Source organism: Talpa europaea, assembly GCF_964194135.1.
Source record: "Talpa europaea genome assembly, chromosome: 2".
NCBI classification, from domain to species: domain Eukaryota; kingdom Metazoa; phylum Chordata; class Mammalia; order Eulipotyphla; family Talpidae; genus Talpa; species Talpa europaea.
This window is the reverse complement of record NC_140068.1, coordinates 82165133-82178279: the sequence shown is the minus strand read 5'-3', so window position 1 is coordinate 82178279 and position 13147 is coordinate 82165133.

The following is a 13147-nucleotide window of genomic DNA, read 5'->3' as shown; positions in this document are numbered from 1 at the left end:
AGATTTTGGTGCTTTTAATTCTCCTTTGGACCTGCCATCATTCATGCACTGGGTTGGTTTAATAATATAATTCACGATGCTGATCAAACACATGCTATATTCATTTTCGATCTAACTGGTTTCTTGACAAATCTTTTGGTCCACTGTATCTGTCCATGAAGGGCAGATAGCAAGGACTCGAGGGATCCTGTAGGTAATACCTAAACTCTCAATATGAGAGAATAGCTTATGAAATGTGAAAAAGGAGTTGTACTGTCCCCAAAGAACCTTTTTGAGTTTACACAGGCAATAGTGGTTGTGGATGTCTTTCGGGCTCTGTTAGGTCTGTCAGTGCACAGTTGAATATACTTGTTGGATCCACTGGTAATGGGTCTGTGTGACCACCTTTAAGACTGACCTCTCTTGTCTACTCACTATCTTTCTTATTCATTGCTTGATAGTAGAATAAGAACTATAAATGATAATGATAACAGTACATTATATGTGTTGCTTTCTACTACCTGGAACCCCTTCATATTATCCATACAAACCTTACTTACTTGGAGACGTAGAGCACTAGAGTGTGACTTTTTTTAATAAGATTTATTTATTTTTATACAAGAACTGGGGTACAGGCAGAGGCGCAGCAGGGTGAGAGGATCCACCAGAGACAGAGCGGGGAATAGAACAAGCAGACGGACCGAAGTACACTGCTGAGGGGGGCAGCGGGTGAGACAGGAGAAGTCTGTCCTACAATATGGGTTTCTCCCTAGCCGGCTAGGAATTGAGCCGGCGTTGCAGAGGCTGTGGATAGCTTCACAGCGCTGTGCTCAACCCGCTGGACTACCGGGGAGGCCGTGGAGTGTGACTCTTTCATTTAGTTGAGCAATAGCTGCATAGAAAATAATTTATAGGGACCAGTAGAGTCCATGTGTGTGGCTATATCATCATATATATGATTATATATATATTTGTTTATATACATAGATAGAAAGTAAATATATAAAAATGTGGCACCAAAGATGATGGTAGTGAAGACCCAAAATTTAAATGATTTTTAATTCTGGAATCTGTAAACAAACGTTGAAAGGCTAGGGGGAGGCTTGTCTTTTTCTTACTTCAGGATATTTTCTTGCCCGCCTTACTTATATTTGGAAATGGTGATTAATGTATTGAATTTAAAGTGGGAGCTATAGTTAGCATGGGAGAGTTTCTTTTAGCACATCAACTGACCACTTCATTTTGCTGATGTTTGGAGAAATAGTTCACCTTGCCTCATGCAGGTAGTTCCTCGCTGAACTGCAGCTAGAGTTGTAGTTCCAGAATGCTCATCTCCCTACACTAGCTCTTGATACTTTGGTTTTATTCTAGGTTATTAGTGTCAAACTTTTTTCTACATAATTTTTAGTGGTTTCAAAGAAGAGACCTTAAAAAAAAAACCTGATCCCCTGGGAAGGAAGTATAGTATTTTTTATTATTATTTTTTTAATTTTTATAGAGACATGTTTATTTATTTATTTATTTGTTTGTTTGTTTTTTGTTTATACATGCACTGGGTACAGTCAGAAGCGCGGGAGGGTGAGAGAATTCGCCAGAGCCAGAGCGGGGAGCAGAGCAGGCAGAAGGACCGAAGTACACTGCTGAGGGGAGCAGCGGGCGGCAGGAGAGGTCTGCGCGCCATGCGGGACCCTCCTCCGGTGGCTGGGGAGCAACCGGGAATCGAACCGGCGCTGCAGAGGCAGGTTCGCAACCCAGCGCTCAACCGCTGCGCCACCGGGGAGGCCCCAGTATAGTATTTTTTAAAACAGACCTCCTAAGGTGACTATCCCATTTAGCATCACAATTCTTGTCACTAGTTACAAAAAAGAAAGTGAAAATTGTTCCTCCTACTTAGTAGGGATTATTGGATAATAAGATAAAGAACTCTGCTTTCCTTTCTATTATGGTTGAGGAGCTTCACTTATTATTAACAAAAGTGAGTGTAAGTCAACATAAGTAAGTGTGAGCATGATTGAAACTTATGACTGATAAATGCCTTGACTTCTCAGATCATGCCAGCCTTCATTAAATCTTAAAACCGCATATCCTTGAGTATGACCACATGTGAAGAACCCCCAAAGTGAAGAAAATTATACAACACAAGGAAGTTCATTCACTTGAGAATCACAAGGTTGCTGTTCTCCCTTCCAGTCTTGCTCCAGCTTGAGAAATTGGATCTTTCTCTTAATGGGGTGTGATGTAGGGCTCTTAAGACTCGCTGATGCACCTTTTAGTCTTGGCATTTGGAACTTCAGAGGGTCTAGAAGAGCATGTAGGAAGAGCTGGTCTCCCGAGTCCCACGAGAGGAGACACTGTTGGGAATCTGAAAGGGATAGAAATGTAAACATGTCTCTGTGGTAAATGGATCATAGGGACAGAAAGGGCCAATATAAATAGCACTTCATGTGAGAAAACATCCTAACTCCTGTTATAATTACTTTTTTTAGACTTCTCTGTCCATAGGTCTCAAAGGTTTTCTCACATAAAATCTCCTAGAGAGAATTCTAAAATATATTGATATCCAAGCCCCTTCCCCTATGTTATTTGATCTGCGACCCTGGTATTGCTTCGAAGGGTCCCCAGGTGATTCTGAAATACACTTGGGAGAGCAAATCAATGCTTTCTGTTCTCAGAGCACTTTTCATAACATGACATCACTGTGCTTACCCAACACTTTGTTTTAACTTAAAACCTGGCCTGTACAAGGTGCTCATTTGTTCAACAAATTCTTCCTGAACAATTAGGAAGTTGCAAAAAACTGGGAATAAATCAGCAAGACAGACCTGGTCTTTTACCTTGTGAAACTTAATCTCTTGTCATTGAGGGCAGGTCTGTTGTACCATTTGTGACTCTATCTAGGATTAGCTGATAATTGGCCCAGAAGCATCTTACTACAGCAAATAGTTGTTGAGTGTCTCCCATATGCTAGCCATTGTGCTAGGTACTCTCTACCTTAGGGTAGATGAATCTGGCTGCAGGGGTTTTGCTTGGGACATGCTGTTTTCTACTGTGTTAGATTAGCCCATCCTGTGCTTTCTAAACCCCCTGTACATATGGGACTTTTCACTTAAGCCCCATTTATCTACAGGATCTCCTTGGTGGCACAGGGGTTGAAGTCAGCATTATCAAGTTATCGCCAGCCAGTGCAGCATGATTTCGATCCCTGGCCAGGGAGCTAACCCACATGGCACAGGAGATCTCTCCTGTCTCTCTCACTGTTCCCCTCAGCAGTGTATTTCAGTAGATCTGCATGTTCTGCTCTCCACTCTGTCTCTGGTGAATCCTCTCACCCCCCCACAACTCTGGCCTATACCCCAGTTCTTGTATGCATAAATAAATAGAAATCTTTTTTTAAAAACCCATTTATCTGTACAACAAATCTCATATTTTTAAAACTTGAGCAGTTTCTACAAATTGCTAAAATACCTTATTGTTTCAAACCCTATGAAACCAAATGCTGCATTCTAGATAGCATGTGTTTTAGATTGCTAAGATTTCCCTTGCTCTAATTTTACTACAAGCTAGAACAAAGTATGTTTTTCAGGTAATAATAAATTGAAAATTTGTATCTAGATATTTTCATATGGTATGCCTTAACATTGTCTTCTTTTTTTTTTTTTTAAAGATTTTTTTTTTTTTTATTTATGTATACAAGAACTGGGGTATAGGCCAGAGGTGTGGCGGTGAGAGGACTCACCAGAGACAGAGTGGGGAGCAGAACAGACAGATCTACTGCAATACATTGCTGAGGGGAGAAGCGGCCGAGTTAGGAGAGGTCTGCTGCGCCATGTGGGTCAACTCCCTGGCCCACTGAACTCATGTTGCAGTGGATGCAGATAACTTCATAGTGCTGAGACTTAACCCCTGAAGCCATCAGAGAGGCCCATAACATTCTCTTCTAAGATAAGTATTCTTTACATAGTTAAGATAAGTATTCTTTACATAGTTAACATAGGGCCTCCCCTGGTGGCGCAGCAGTTGAGCGCTGGGTTGCGAAGCTGCCTGCAGCCTCCGCAGCCTCCGCAGCCTCCGCAGCACCGGTTCGATCCCCGGCTGCTCCCTAGCCACCTGAGGAGGGTCCCACATGGCGCGCAGACCTCTCCTGCCGCCCACTGCTCCCCTCAGCAGTGTACTTCGGTCCTTCTGCCTGCTCTGGCTCTGGTGAATTCTCTCACCCTCCCGCGCTTCTGACTGTACCCAGTACTCGCACAAATAAATAAATAAATCTTTAAAAAAAAATAAATAAAAAGGAAAGTTTTTTTTAAAAAAAGGTAACATAATTATAACACATTTCCTTGCATTTCATGAAGTACTTTCATTAATTTAAATAATACCATTTAATTTGACCCTTGCAACAAATTTGAGATACAAGTTGAGTATAAAAGCAGCTCTTAATTTTATAGGTGAGGGAACCTAGGTTAATCCCTAAGCTTACTTTGCAGGAAAGTGGCCGAACTGATAAATTGTGCTCTTTCTATCATTTCGTATTGTCATACTTACATTGTGAATGTAAATATGTAGCCACACGTAGCGCACAGAAATATGGAAATACAAACTTTTATCACAGTATGTAAAATGCAAAACAACAAAGCTATCATACTGATGTAACATAAGTATTTTAACAGCTGAATAATTCACATCAATGTACATACATTTGTGAGAAATTTCAACTATAGGATACTTAAAAAGGATGCAGCCTTATCTCTTTCAAGTATATGGAAAGAAGTGGACCTGCAATAATTAAAGATTCCTTTTAGAAGTCCTTAGAGTGCCTACTTTGATTAATACATAAGATTGCTTTGTAATTATACTCTCAATTATTTGTATGTAAATGGATGTTCCTCAAGTGCTTGAGGATACTAAAAACTGTATTCTCTTAAACAGTTTATATACTCTACCCTAATCTTTATTTACTCCAGCAATTTCTCCAGCAAGTCTTTTCTCCATTGATATGTAAAGGCAAACTTCAGCTTAGTTAGACCCTTGTTAGATCAGAAATTCTGATTTAAGTGAGTCTGAACTAATGAGGTTTTGCTTTATTTGCAACTTAATAGGTTTTATATCATATATTTGCTTTTACATACACATATAACCTTATTAATATATGTTTTTATACATTAAAAATATTCTGCAGAGCTACTTACTTGATTTATCAATGAACCTGACACGTTTCAAATTACTTTATGGCTTCTTAACATAGATTTGCCTTAGTCCATCTGTAGCAGTGGAGGAAAAATTCTGTTTCCTTAAGTCCTTTTATGAGGGTGCCAAAAGGTATAAAAATATGAAGCCATTTAATAGCCAGGCTCTTTGAAAGTACCAAGCACACACAGTGTGCATGCTAAGTTTAATCACACTGATGGATTTACATGTAATGTCTCAATTCCAGACTCCCTCATTAGTGCAGTCAATCTCGAAGTTCTCCCCGGTGAGTGAAGGGTGAAGGTGACTTCGACACCCGTGAGAGGACGGCTGGATATTGCCAACACCCAGAAAAAGACAGTGGGAAAAAGCTCTACCATATGAGGCTATAATCCTAGCTGTGGTCAATGTGTTGAAAGCTTTATATTTCCTGACCACAGGATCTTTCTATAAAATGAACAGGGAGGAGGGATATTCCCAGGATTAGCCAGCTGGCTATTTCTATATGCTTATTAAAATTTCTGTAAGAAATGGTGGGGCCTTTAAACCCTTTTAAAATATATCCGCTTGAGAAATCATGAGCTTCCATCTCACTCGAACTATTTAGTGCAAGAGGGCAGGATAAAATATTTGCAAACTTAAAATTTGACAGTTGTGGCGAAGAAATGGGAATATAGAAAATGGTGGTAAAAACAGCAGTAGTAACAGAAGCAAGGAGAGAATCCAGATGTCACCTTCATAGGAAATCTTTTTCTCCTCTAAGGACCCGCAGGTCAGGCTTTTTAATTTTGGACAAAACAGTTTCATTCCATCCCATGCAGGGTACAGGGACAGCCTTGTCTTTGGAGGCTGCATTTGGAACCCGCTGCCTCTTTGTATTCCGCATCCACATGCTATTCCCCTAGCTTTCTGAGTGGATCCCTCCACAATAGTGGCATTAAGGAAAGTGAAATACAGGCAATGCATTTGGTTCTTTGTTTAGGGGGAAAAAAAACAAGCAACTTAACACTGGATTATCAGTTATACTATAGAAGTGGCGTTTGCATTCAGTGTTTAGTTAGAACTACCAGGCTCAGAGATAGTTTGTCTTACAGTGATTTTTTTTTTGTTTTGTTTTGAGAGAGATTTAATAAGTAAATCCAAGATATTTTCTCTCTCTCCCCCCTCTCTTTCCCCTCTCCCTCCCTCCTCTCTCTTCCTGCCCTCCCCTCCTATAGATGGCTGTTGAGAGAAAGAGATAAGTATATATACTTATATAGAATGTACTCCATTTACTTCCTCTTTTCAGTTGTAGGGCTTCTGGGATATAAATAGAGGACTTGGAGTCCTCTTATGTACTTATGTACTTGTAGTATTTTCAAATTTTATTATTTCAGTTGAGATTGTCTTTTCCTTCTAATTGGTATCTTCAGACCGCTGCATAAAAAAATCATGTTAGGTTGGGGCCTTAACTCAAGAAGGAATTTTGTTTAAAAATGCTAACAAAAACAATAGCCTATATTTGCTGAACTTTTCACATATGTCTTCACATATTTTGTTTATTTAATCCCCCACAACAAGTTCTCTGGATGTTATGGACTGCATCAAGTTTGTTGAGTAAAGGGAGGATGAGGAAAGTTAAAAGACTCATTCAGGGACAAGCATTGAAGAGATTTTCAGTTGATTCTCTGAAAGTCTAATTGGCAATGGACATCCTGCATTGCCAGAGTTCTCTCAATTGTGATAGAAAAATATACACTAATTAATTTAGCTGCAGTAATTTAGGTGAATAATGAAAGAATGAATTGGATGACTTTAACTCTCTGTGTGTGTGAGTGTGTGTGTGTGTGTTTCCAATTATTTGGTGCCTAAGGAAGGCCTGTATGTCCAGAGCAAGAGTGGTGGTACAAGAAGAAGAGAGGGCAGTGATTTTTTTTTAGATTTATTTATTTATATAAGAACCGGGGTACAGGCCAGATGCGCAGTAGGTTGAGAGGATTCACCAGAGACAGAGCAGGGAACAGAACAGGCAGACTGATGAAATACACTGCTGAGGGGAGCAGCAGGTGAGACAGGAGAGGTCTGCTGCACCATGTGGGACCCTCGCCGGCTGGACAGGATCGAACTGGCGTTGCAGAGGCTGTGGACAGTTTCATAGCGCTGCTCTCAACCACCTGCGCCACCAGGGGAGGCCCAGTGATTTTTTTTTTTTAAGATTTATTTATTTATGCATAAAAGAGCTGGGATACAGGCCAGAGGTGTGGGGGGTGAGAGGATTCACCAGAGACAGAGTGGGGAACAGAACAGGCAGACTGACTGAAATACACTGCTGAGGGGAGCAATGGGGAGTCAGGAGAGGTCTGCTGCGCCATGTGGGTAGCTTCCTGGCGGGGATTGAACTCACACTGCAGCGGCTGCGGACAGCTTCATAGGTTGTGTCTTAACCCCTTGCACCACCAGGGAGGCCCTGTCATATTTCTTTACATTAAATACAAAAAAGCTGGGCAGCTTTAAAGTCTCAGTTTGGTCATATAGCATAGCTCACTCATTTATAATATATGAGATAATGTTACATCCTCAGCATGAAGGTATAATGTAATATATTCACAGAGGACTAGACCTAGGTCAGACATCAATTTGCTTAGTATGTTTACCTGGACATAAAGATCTTGACTGAAAAACTAATTTGGAACATTTTGTTTGTTTTTTCTCTTTAAAGATGATCAAAAGGTGGGAGCCTCCCTGATGGTGCAAGGGGTTAAGATGTGGCACTACGAAGCTATCTGCAGCCACTGCAGCACGAGTTCAACCCCTGGCCAGGGACCCACATGGCCCAGCAGACTTCTCCTGACTCACCCGCTGCTCCCCTCAGCAGTGTATTTCAGTCAGTCTGCCTGTTCTGTTCCCCGCTCTGTCTCTGGTGAATCCTCTCACCCACCCCCACAACTCTGGACTGTGTCCCAGCTCTTTGTATGCATAAATAAATATATCTTTAAAAAGAATGATCATCTTTATAAAGGTAAAAAGAAAGGAACAATTAAGTACTTAGAAAAGGGTAAAATAGACGTGTTTACTAAATCATGAAATTAAGCATAGTTACAAATAAAACAAATTCTAAGTAAGATCAAAAAATAATGATAATGTAGTTTTTTGTTATCTGAATTTCTTCTCATGGCTAGGAAATGTTTCGTCATGGTTCTGGTCGATTACTTATTTTTCCTGTTATCACCTGGTGCCCCTCTGATTTGTGCTCCATTCTGATGCTTTCCATCCTATATGGTCCATCTAGGCCTGGTTGTGTCAGAGCTGATACACACGTTATGGAGAATTCTCAATCTCCCTATCTGCCACAACAAAGTCCCGCATTTGAAGTGCCAACTTCCTAAGTACTGATTTTAATGATTTTAGCTATTTGTTTCCTATCACTATCATATAGATTCATGCAAATGATGGAAATGTAATCAGTCTCCCACTTGATACCTAAATATCTTAACAGTAGCAATGGAGAGGTTTGGAAGATTCTCTTGGATTTTAGGGATGGGAAATTGAACAAATTTCAGGCTGAGCACTGGTTAAAAATATCTTCCCCACTAACTTAGAAGTCATTTACTTTATTGTTGCTTCCTGTGTTTTGCTATCAACGAGCCCCCATGACATCAGCAGCCTTTGGTTAAAAGCGGTTCACTGGCTGCCTTGACAGGCTTTTGCTGTTTAACTGTTTCATACTCACTTAAATATGTCATATATAAATGCCTCCCAGTGATTTCAGTGTGTTTTCCCATGACTTGGGTCCTAGATCCAAATCACTATCTTTAAAGATATGCCTGTGTATAAAACATTTAAAATTGAGCTATAGGAAATAAATGGCAAATGCACAAATACATAGGTTACTTGAAGTTATTTACTGTCAAATTTTCATCATAACACAGATAGAACTGGTTAGTAAAATGGCAGTGGGAATTTTGGGGTTTGGAAATGGGAATGTGAGGTTTGTCTCCTGTATAAACATTCTGATCCCTGCTTTGTTCCCAGGGAACTGAGGATTTTACACCTAGCCAAGCCTCCATCTGAGAGTGAATTCTGCTGTGCCTGAGTTAGCCCTGTACCAGCATCAGTCAGAAGGCAGCCATCAGCAGGAGCTGTCAATGTGGGGGCAGCAACATGGTAAGAGAGTTTCCCTTCAGTAGCAGCAGTTCTTGGGGTCTCTGTAAACACAGCCTCCTATCGGGTTGACTTACAGATTGGTATAGGGTGTACAGAGTGTCCTGAAAATGAGATGTCATGTGAGGGGATCCCAGGTTGCAGCTCTGGAAATAATTCAATATGAACAATTAAAGTGATGTGGGATCTTAGTACAAGTCAAAAACCTGTGCAGAATTGTAGATGAAAGGAAGTTAGTACTGTAAATTATGTTATCATGGATGGGGGACATTTATATCAATCATTAGGACTGGAGAATGAATTTATATAGGGGTAATTGATGAGTCACATTTATAAAAAAGCTAATATAGATAACAGGTGAGTAGAGTGTAACACCCCTGGTGTTTGGGCCTGAAGCTGTCCTCTGGTTCACAGCGGTGAACACTCTGGAAATGATTTGTAACCGTGTGGTGTAAGAAAATGCTGAGTACCTTTTCCTCTAGGTATCCCTGCACATCCTAAGTCATTACAGGTGCTAGAGCCATGTAAGGATTTTAAAGCACTCCTTACAGATTCCAGAAGGCCTGTGTGGTCTGTTTTACAGCTAGCACAGTAAAAATTAGTGGACCCTATTTATTCATTAATAATCTGGTGGCAGAGATGTATCTTAATTCCTCATGTGCTTGAAGTGCTGCTGCTACTATTTGTTGGGAAATTTTCTCTTTTTTTCCCTATTAAATCTTCATTCCAGGAGTTGTGTTTATTTGGCACTAAGTTAAAAGGAGAGGATGTTGTTAAAAGAAGGGACCACTTTACTGTTCCTATTAACACAGCATCTCAGTACCTACTGCTACTAAATCCAATTGATTCAGTCTCTGAAGTCTGTCATCAAAGGGTAATTTGTAAACTATTAGAATTCACAGATTTTTTTTTAATCTAAAAGTATGTCATGGTAAAATGGTTGAAATTTTGTACCACATATTTTCTTTCTTTAGCTTTTATTAATATGGTAGTAGTCATATCATACTTAAATTTTATTATTATTTTTTTAGTATGCATAGAATACTTTAGAGATTCTGTCCTAGGCATATAAATAAATACATTTTATAAAAGGGCAGAAAAACTATCCGTGAAGAGTTCTGTATATGCTGACATGCCCAAGTAAGAACATTTCAAATTGGAGCAGATAAAGTAGCAAATAAAGATATATCTGACTATGTTTTAAAGCTGAAGTACAGAACACAAACAGAAACCATAACATGCAAAGAAATACTAAGTAGTACATCCTCTTCCTAAAGAGTGATAATTTAATTCCTGAGATACTTTCCTTTTCCCCAGAGAACTCAGGCGATAAATGTTAAGATCATCTAAAATAGTTTAGGGCCTCCCTGGTGGCGCAAGGGGTTAAGAAACAACCTGTGAAGCTGTCTGTAGCCACTGCAGCATGAGTTTGATCCCCGGCCAGGGAGCTACCCCCATGGCTCAGCAGACCTCTCCTATCTCGCCCGCTGCTCCCCTCATCAGTGTATTTCAGTGGATCTGCCTATTTTGTTCCCCACTCTGTCTCTGGTGAATCCTCTCACCCCCCTCACCTCTGGCCTGTACCGCAGTTCTTGTATGCATAAATAAATAAATCTTAAAAAGAAAATAGGCTTTAAAAATAATAGTTTAAAATTCATAATATATAGGTATAATTGAATGAACACTCCCTGTTTTCTAAATCGTGTTGAAATGGCAATGCTTATGTCCCTCCCCTCCCATTCATATGTTGAAGCTCTACCCTGCCCCTTTCCCATATGCTATTACTAGGAAGTAGGGTCTTTGGGAGGTAATTAGGTTAGATGAAGTCATGAGGATGGCGCCCTTATGCATAACATTAGTACTCTTTTGAGAGTCCTGAGAAAGTGTTCTTTACCCTTCTGCTCTGCCATGTGACTCCTTACCAGAATGCACCAGAACGCAATCATACTGGCACTTTGATCTTGGACTTCTGGCCTCCACAACTGCAAGAACAGCCCATGCGAGCACTGAGACACTCCCTGAGATAACTCCCTTTCCTTTTAAACCTGGAACCAAATCTGTTTCCTTCTGGTACAGGCAAATTTGTACCTAAGGCATTGTAACACATCAACTTCTTCCTATCTTACCACTGTTCTGGGCCTATTTTGATTTCAGCTAGAGTTTCAGATGTCTAAGAAAATTGAAATTTAGAACTGGACTATTTTGAGGGTATCGTATCATAGTTGAACACTGTGGTTAGATAGTGTCCTCTTATCTTGCATACTGGAGGTTAGAAGCAAAGATCATTTGATGTTTCTTCAGCAACTCTAAAGAGAGAACTACTTGATTGTTTAAGGTAGAAGGCTATTTTTGATTATGTTCCAGTACATCCTCCATTTTCTTTGGCTGCCAGCTCTTTTCTTTACCAAGACTTTCAATGCTAGTGCAAAAACAGTGCAACTTGGTTAGTTGTTTTTCATTCATTTAGCCATCTTTATTTTGGTTTTGTTCCTGGGTCATCTGAAATGGGCTCTCCAAATTGGGCTGCTCTGAAGCCCAATGAAGAGGTTACTGAACTCATGGCTACTCTAAAGACTTCCTTGGCCTTGTTATACTCATGGCCTTGTTATTTCCTATTTATTCTGATGTTCAAACACTCACAGATGTTCAAAAATATAGAGACTTTATTTTTTTCTTGCTTATCAAGGAAGTCTCATGTAAGAATTCAATATATTTTTAGGAAAAGAGCCTATTACAGGTCAAGGATTTATGCACACAAATGGCATAAAACAGGGAGCCTACCATACACCATGAAAGAATCAGAGCAATATGAGAGTAATGGAAATTAGACACTGATATGGCTCAATATATAGTTTCATTTCCTTCACATGTGCATTTTGGAGAGAGTATAGACGAAGCCTGATGATTATGATGTCAACATCTTCTTATCAAGAATCTGGGACCATACCCTTTTCAGTAGTCACAGACTCCCCATTAGAACATGCCTCATGCAAAGGCTCTCCTGCATTCCTCTCCACAAGGGAAGAAGAAGAGGCATGCGAATAAATGACTAGTGCAGAGCCTGAATTCCTGCCATAGCCGTGAAATGTCCAGGATGCTGTAAAACCACCACTCTCTGAAACCAGCCACAAACGACAGTTTTGTCTGTTGGCTGCTGCGCTGTACTCTCCCAGCCTACAAGAGGAAAAGCAAGATTAGAGAAGTATGCCCCTTCAGATGGAAGCAGCACTAATAGCATCCTGAATCAGGATGAGTGGAAAATCATACCCTCAAAAACAGTTTGGATAAAAGAGAAAATGGGACCATCATATTCATATTTCAGTGACATTATGGTTATTTCAGTGGGTATCTGAAAGAACAATGATGTGTAATAATCAAGCTCCTGAGAAACACAAAACAAACCCGTATACTGAGTCTCTATGCTATGAGACTCATAAGATATCATTTTTTAATCAATGTAAGAAGAACCCTAGGATAGTGATTAAGATACTTGGGCACAACTGCTGGCCTTGTTGCTAAGTAGCCATGTGTCCTTGTAGAGCTCTCCTAACCTCCTTGAGCTTCAGTTTCTTCACCCCTGAAATGAGAGAGTTGGGGTATATCAGTGGACTTTATGTGGATCCTTTCAGTTTTGTGATTTCACACCTTACAAAGGCATGTTAATAACTAATTATCATCTGGTCTTCTTGATTTTATTTCTTATTCTCCTGTTGGGGTTTGTACCCAGGTGACAGCTGGGGGCTCTGTTCAGTTGATTTATTAATGAAAATATTACTGAGTTTGTTCAGAAGATCTACAGATATGCTAATTGGCAGCTGCTCTGTTCTTCTCAGGGAGTGATTCCAAG